The sequence below is a fragment of the Loxodonta africana genome, chromosome 5 (genome assembly GCF_030014295.1).
Source record: "Loxodonta africana isolate mLoxAfr1 chromosome 5, mLoxAfr1.hap2, whole genome shotgun sequence".
Classification (NCBI taxonomy): domain Eukaryota; kingdom Metazoa; phylum Chordata; class Mammalia; order Proboscidea; family Elephantidae; genus Loxodonta; species Loxodonta africana.
This window is the reverse complement of record NC_087346.1, coordinates 28,599,620-28,607,010: the sequence shown is the minus strand read 5'-3', so window position 1 is coordinate 28,607,010 and position 7,391 is coordinate 28,599,620.

The following is a 7,391-nucleotide window of genomic DNA, read 5'->3' as shown; positions in this document are numbered from 1 at the left end:
ATACTGAAGGCTTTTACCTTCATCAGTAAGTGCTTCAAATTGTCTTCACTTTTTGCAAGTGAGGTTGTATCATCTGCATATCTCAGGTTGTCAATGAGTCTTCCTCCTATACTGATGCCACATGCTTCTTCATATAGCCCAGCTTCTCAGGTTATTTATTTGCTCAGCACACAGATTGAATAATGATGGGTCACAGGTGTGCTATAATCTCTCTCACCATCTCCCTAGCTACTAATGGACAAAATAGCTGCTAATGAGCACGACATAAGGTATGTGCCTTAGGGGGGAGATGATTGCCCTCTAAAGAAACCCAGAACTCTGTTAAGCTGTTTTAGTAGAATAAAGAGGAGAAGGAATGCTCCTGGTGCCAGTAAGTCTAGAACAACCATCGGGAGATGTCTGCCCACCTCAAACAGGGACAATGAATGACGTCCATTGCCTGCAGGAGGTCCTCCACTTTTACTACCCCTTTTACCTTTTACTACCCCCTTCTCCTTCCTGTTCCCTGTACATGCCGTTTGGCACATAGAAATGATCCTTCTGTTAGTATTTAACCCCAGGAGAGAGGGGCTTCAACATTCCTTCTCTTTGCTTCCTGTTTATGAGTCAGGACACACTTGGATGCGATATAACATCGCCCTGGGATGGGAGCCTAACTTCAGGAAATCTTGGCTGATGAGGTTGTTTGCTGTTCTACTCATCCCTGCCTGTCCTGTTTATTCTGTTATAAACACCTATTGATCACACCATTAGGACAGTGTCTGGTCTGTGCTCTGCTCCAGTCTTCATTAAGAACCTGTGAATACAGTACATTGCAAATAAATAAAGTGAAAGAATACAACTCTGCCATACACCTTTTCCAATTTTAAACCATGTAGTATTCCCTTGTTCTGTTCTAATGGTTGGTTCTTGATCCACATACAGGTTCCATATGAGCAAAGTTGAAAATACTATGGCTTGGGTCAGGCACACTTTAGTCATCAAAGTGACATCTTTGGTTTTTAACACTAAATAAATCTTTTGCAGATTTGCCCAGTGCAATATATTGTTTAATTTCTTGACTGCTGCTTCCGTGGGCATTGAAGAATGAATAAATAAGAAGAATCAAATCCTTGACAACTTCTGTAAATCCCATTCTTGGCAATGTTATTCATATTTTGCTATGATCCACACAGTTGAATGCCTTTGTATAGTCAATAAAACACAGGTAAACATCTTTATAGTATTTTCTGCTTTCGGCCAAGATCCATCGGACATCAAGCAATGATATCCTTCATTCGATGTTCTCTTCTGAATCTAGCTTGAATTTCTGGCAGTTCCCTGTTGATGTATGGCTGCAACAATTTTTGAACTGTCTTCAGCAAAATTTAGCAGTATGTGATATTGATGATATTGTTTAATAATTTCCACATTCCGTTTGATTGCCTTTCCCTGGAAATATAAACTCAGCTAAAAGTTTAGAAATTCTGAAAATTATCATGATTTTTTTTACATGGCTTTTCCTTTTTAAAAGTTTTAAGTATTTTTGCATGAGATGACATTGACAGGAGCTGAAGTAGAAGGCACTTGTAGACTTCACAAACAGATGGTTTAGACACCATGATTCTTGTCTCTACTGCTGTATTGCTTCCTCTACTCATACACAGAGCCCCTGTACTAGAGCCCCACTCAGGTGTAGTCCTGAAAGGCAAGGGGGAAGAACTTTGGACTAACTGCATAATTAAGGACTTGGAAAGGACAAAATTGGAAAATAAGTGACAAGGACTTCTGGGGAGAGATATGTGGGTGGAGGGAATCAAACTTAACTGCAGGCTTGAGAGATTCTGAGCAGAAGACCCTACTAAGCTGTGCCCATATTCCTGGCCCAAGGAAACTGTGAGATAATAAATGTATGTTGTTTTAAGCCACTAAATTTGTGGTAATGTGTTACACAGCATAGAAAATGAACTCATAGCCACAACCTTCCTCATCTCAATGATTACTCCATCTTTCTAGTTCTTCAGGCCCAGAACTTTGGGATCCACTTTACTGCTCTCTCTCTTTCACATCCCACATTCAATCTGTCAAGAAATTCTGTTGGCGCTATCTGTTGGCTCAAATCTATCCAAACCAACCACTTCTTACCAAATTTACTGCTGCCACTCTGTCCTGAGATGCCATCAGCTTTCTCTTGGGTATCCTCCCTGCTTTCATCCTTGTTCCCCACCGTCTATTCTCAACCCAATACCCAGAGTAAGACTTTCACAAACTAAGTCAAAGCACTCCTCTGCCTAAAATCCTGCAATTGCTCTCCATTTCATTCACAATAAAAATCATAGTCCTTAGAGTGCCCTGCAAGGCCTTACATGATCTGGTCCCCATTGCCTTTGTGGCCTCTGTTCCTCTTCTTTCCCTGTTCTCATTCTGCTCCAGCCGTACTGGCTTCCTTGCTGATTATCTTAAGGACTTTGTGCTGATATTCTGCTAGATATCCACATGGCTAACTCCTGCACTTTACTCAGGTCTTTGCTCAGTGAGGCCCACATTGGCAACCTTATAGAAAATTTCACACTCCCCTTGCCCTGCCCAGCCTGCACTCCTGATTCCCATTACCCACATCTTTTTTTTTTTTTTTTTTTTTTTTACCATACCAACCAACCAACCCGTTGCAGTGGAGTCACCCAACTCATAGTGACCCTATAGGACAAAGAAGAACTGTCCCATACAGTTTCCAAGGAGCACCTGGTGGATTCAAACTGCCAGCCTCTTGGTTAGCAGCCATTGCACCTAACCACTATGCCGCCATAGGACCTATAATCTTACTAACTATATAAGTATATAATTTTATCTGTTGTCTTCTACCTAAAGAAGCTTCTCGAAAGCAGGCATATTTGTCAGTTTTCTTTCATCAGTGTATTCCCCACATCTATGCAACTAGTGCCTGACACATAATAGGTACTCAGTAAATACTCGTTAAATGGATTAATCAATTTAGCAATAAATAACTGGAGAAGGCACATGGAACTAAGCAAAGGATCATAGTTTTTTAATGTTGCATATTTTCTTATATTTAAGCATTAGGAAAGAAGCATAATTTTGATAAGACAATAAAGTTCATCAGTAAAGATATCTATTCTCTCAAGCATACAAAGAATTTTATAGCTCTTTCTTCTAAATGGCAAGAATAAATTCAGAATTTAAATAAAGAATTCCCAATGAAAAATTAAAATTAGCAAAATAATTGTTAAATTTTAAGGGAAAGTGGTGGCACAAGTGGTTTTATGATGGGCTGCTAACATAAAGGTTGGCAGTTCAAGCCCACCCAGCAGTACTACTGGAGAAAGGCCTGGATGTATGCCTCCATAAAGATTACACCCAAGAAAATCCTATGGGGCAGCACTACTCTGTAACACATGGTCCCCCAGGAGTCAGAATTAAATAGGCAGAAATGGGTTTGGTTTGTTTGTTTAGCAAACAATTCTTATAAATTATCCTAATAGCAATACTAAAAGGAAGGTCTTGCTAGCTTCTTTTTACAAATGAAGAAGCAGGTTTGGAAAGGACAAATTAACTTTCCCAAGTTCACCCAACTATCTAAATCAATAATATTAGCCCAGGTCCATTTTAGGATTCTTCTTCGTTTACAACATAACACTAATTATGGGTTCTAGGGCCATCAGACTACATTCAAATCCCAGTTCTAATCCTAAACTTGTTACATTACTTCTTTCTGCCTCAGTTTCCTCATCTATAAAATGAAGATAATAATAGTACAAACCTCACCAGATTGTTGTGAGAATTAAAAGAGTTGAGTATTGAGCACATAAGTACTCAGTAATCGCTATTATCATTATTTGGAGCCCTGGTAGTGCAGTGTTTTAGAGCAATGGCTGCCAACCAAAAGGTCAGCAGTTCGAATCTAGCAGCTGCTCCTTGGAAACCCTATAGAGCAGTTCTACTCTGTCATATTGGGTCTCTATTTTTTTTTATGAGTCGGAATCAACTCAACAGCAATGGGTTTGAGTTTTTTTGTTTGTTTATTTTCATTATTACTACCTACCTGAGGTACAACAAATAACTTTTTATCAGAGCTCCTTTTGTAGGCTCATTTCATATAGTTTCTCTTAAGTGTTCTTAGTCATTTCTGTCCCATGCCCTAAAGAATGATGAATTCAAAAATTCTTACTGTTTTTATCAATTCAAGTCCTGAATTCCAGGGATTTCTTTCAGGACCCTTCTGATTTTAAAGACATGGTGTCTATATACATAAATTATCATGCAGATAAAAAGGTTTTAAACTAGAGAAATACTCTGGTTCTAATTCTACTTGGTTTCCTCTAACTTTACTTGGATAGAATTAAGAAATAACTACTTAATGATCTTTATACTAAATTGGACTACTTGCATATACCATCCAAAGTTCTTTATTTTACTTTAAAAAATAGGAATGTTAAGATTTTTGTAGATTCAGCTCAAGCTAAAAATTTTCGAAACGCATGGTATTTTCCTGTCAGTAAAATGTGCCTAGAATCAAAAAATGGTTGTTATTTTTGTTTTAATATACTACTCTGCAACTCATTTTTTCTTTTGAACATTATATATAATTTCCAGGATTTTCTTTTCACTTTTATCATCCCAGCTTCTTCATTCAACAGAATATTATTTAGCAAGTATCATGTACCAAGTACTGCTATAAACCAGAACCAGTTGCCATCAAGTTGACTCAAACTTACAGCAACATCTTGTGTGTCAGAGTAGAACTGTGCCCCACAGGGCTTTGCAATGGCTGAATTTTTGGAAGTAGATCTCCAGGCCTTTCTTCTAAGGTGCCTCTGGGGGGACTTGAACTTCCAACCTTTCGGTTAGCAGCAAAGTGCATTAACCACTTACACCACCCAGGGACTCCAGCACTGCTATAGGTAAGATGAATATGATTACGACTCTGCCCTCTAGCAGATCAGGCAGCAATATTTCATTTTTTCAACAGAATCACTGTCTACTTTAAAATACTCTGCATTAAAAACATATTAACTGAAATACTCCAGACAACAGGAAACAAATTAATTTTCTACTTGATTAATTTAGTATGTTAAAAATCTATTCTTGGAGTTCACATATGAAAGAGGTCTATGGTATTTCACTTATATTCCTAAAATCTGCATCTGAGAGTTATTCCTTTCTAGCAGAATCTAAGGTTTTCAATTGTCACTATAGATATTTATTATATAAAGCTGGACACCAGAGGGAAGGTTGGTAGAGCCATTATATATGCTGGCATTTTGATGTTATTATCCACACATATATTTACACATTCATGCTCAATAATAAATGGATGTACAGAAACCTTCTAGGGTTTTAAATCTAGACCTAAATAATAAGATAACAGAGCCATCTAGTGGCCTCATAATAATCAGATGCTTCATGAAAAAAAAAAAATTTTTTTCATGTAATTTTCATGTAATTTTGTTTCATCCCATGAAGTTTTACATAAACACAGGTTTATCTTCCCACTACATATACCAAAACCCAAACCCACTGCCATCAAGTTGATTCTGACTCATAGCAATCCTATAGGACAGAGTAAAACTGCCCCCATCGAGTTTCCAAGGAGCACCTGGTGGATTTGAACCACTGAACTTTGGTTAGCAGCCGTATCTCTTAACCACTATGCCACCAGGGTTTCCCCACTACATATACCTGTTCATAATACACAAATATGAGAGGGGGAGAAAAACAAAAGAAAAGCAAGTAAAAACAATTTTAACAATTGATCTTTAAATTTTCAAATCAATTTAGCATAGCTGGTATGAAAACATAAGATATTTTTAAAATATTAGTATATATAAAAAAATTTTTTTTTTTTATATAGATACTCCAAAACAGCAATAAGAGCCTCCATTTTAATATACTATATTAAATGTTAGGAGCCCTGGTGGCACAGTGATTAAGAGTTATCTTTGCTAGGCAAAAGGTCAGCAGTTTGGATCCACCAGCCGCTCCTTGGAAACCCTATGGGGCGGTTCCACTCTGTCCTATGGAGTTGCTAAGAGTAGGAATTGACTTGATAACAATGGGTTTGGTTTTGGAATTTATTAAATGTTAAAAAAAAAAAAAAAAACTTCTTTTGCATAAAGGCATGTAAGCAAAAACAAAAGCAAGATTAATAAAGAGATTACACCAAGGATCAAAAGTTATCTGAGAAGGGAAGGAAAAAGCAGTCAAGTTTTTGAGACGTTAGCCATCCAATGAAACATATATGCTATACCTCACCTACATTCCATTGCCTACAACCAAGTGAGCCAATCCTTCCTGAAATGATGGAGTACAATCTGAGAACACAGAACACCTGGGCAACTCCAGTTTCTCAGGCTAAATCAAAAAAAGATTCAGCATGTGGTTTGCTAAACTTCTCACTAAATATAATATATACATTACAGATGTTTCATGATACCAAACATTTACTCTAGTATACCAACTTGAAAATCCCTTTGACCTACCATCACCCCAAAATTCATTGATCCTACTTACATTTTCAATGCCCCTTACTCTCCTTACGTACTCTCATCATCCCTCCTTCCATAACTCAAAACCAAACCCACTGCCGACAAGTCAATTCCAACTCATAGCGGCCCTACAGGACCGGGTAGAACTGCGCTGTAAGATTTCCAAGGCTGTAATCTTTACGGAAGCAGACTGTCACATCTTTCTCCAGCAGAGCAGCTGATGGGTTTGAACAGCCAACCTTTTGGTTAGCAGCAGAGCTCTTTAACTACTGTGCCAACAGGGCTCCTTCATCCTTCCTTGTTGTTGTTGTTAGGTGCCATTGAGTAGATTTCAGCTCATAGTGAATCTATTTTCAATGGAACAAAACACTGTCCAGTCCTGTGCCATCCTCACAATCATTGCTACATTTGAGCCCACTGCTGCAGCCACTGTGTCAATCCATCTCACTGAGGGTCTTCCTCTTCTTCAATGACCCTCCATTTTACCAAACATGATGTCCTTCTCCAGGGACTGATCCCTCCTGATTACATGTACAGAGTACGTGAGATAAAGTCTTGCCATCCTTACTTCTAAGGAGCATTCTGGTTCTACTTCATTCAAGATAGAGTTATTCATTCTTCTGGCAGTCCATGGTATATTAAATATTCTTCACCAACATCATAATTCAAAGGCATCAATTCTTCTTTGGTCTTCCTTATGCATTATCCAGCTTTCACATGCATATGCGGTGACTGAAAACACCATGGCTTGGGTGAGGTGCACCTTAGTCCTTAAAGTGACATCTTTGCTTTTTAACACTTTAAAGAGATCTTTTGCAGAAGATTTGCCCAATGCAATGCATTCTTTGATTTCTTGACTGCTGCTTCCATGGGCACTGATCGTGGATCCAAGTAAAATGAAATCTCTGA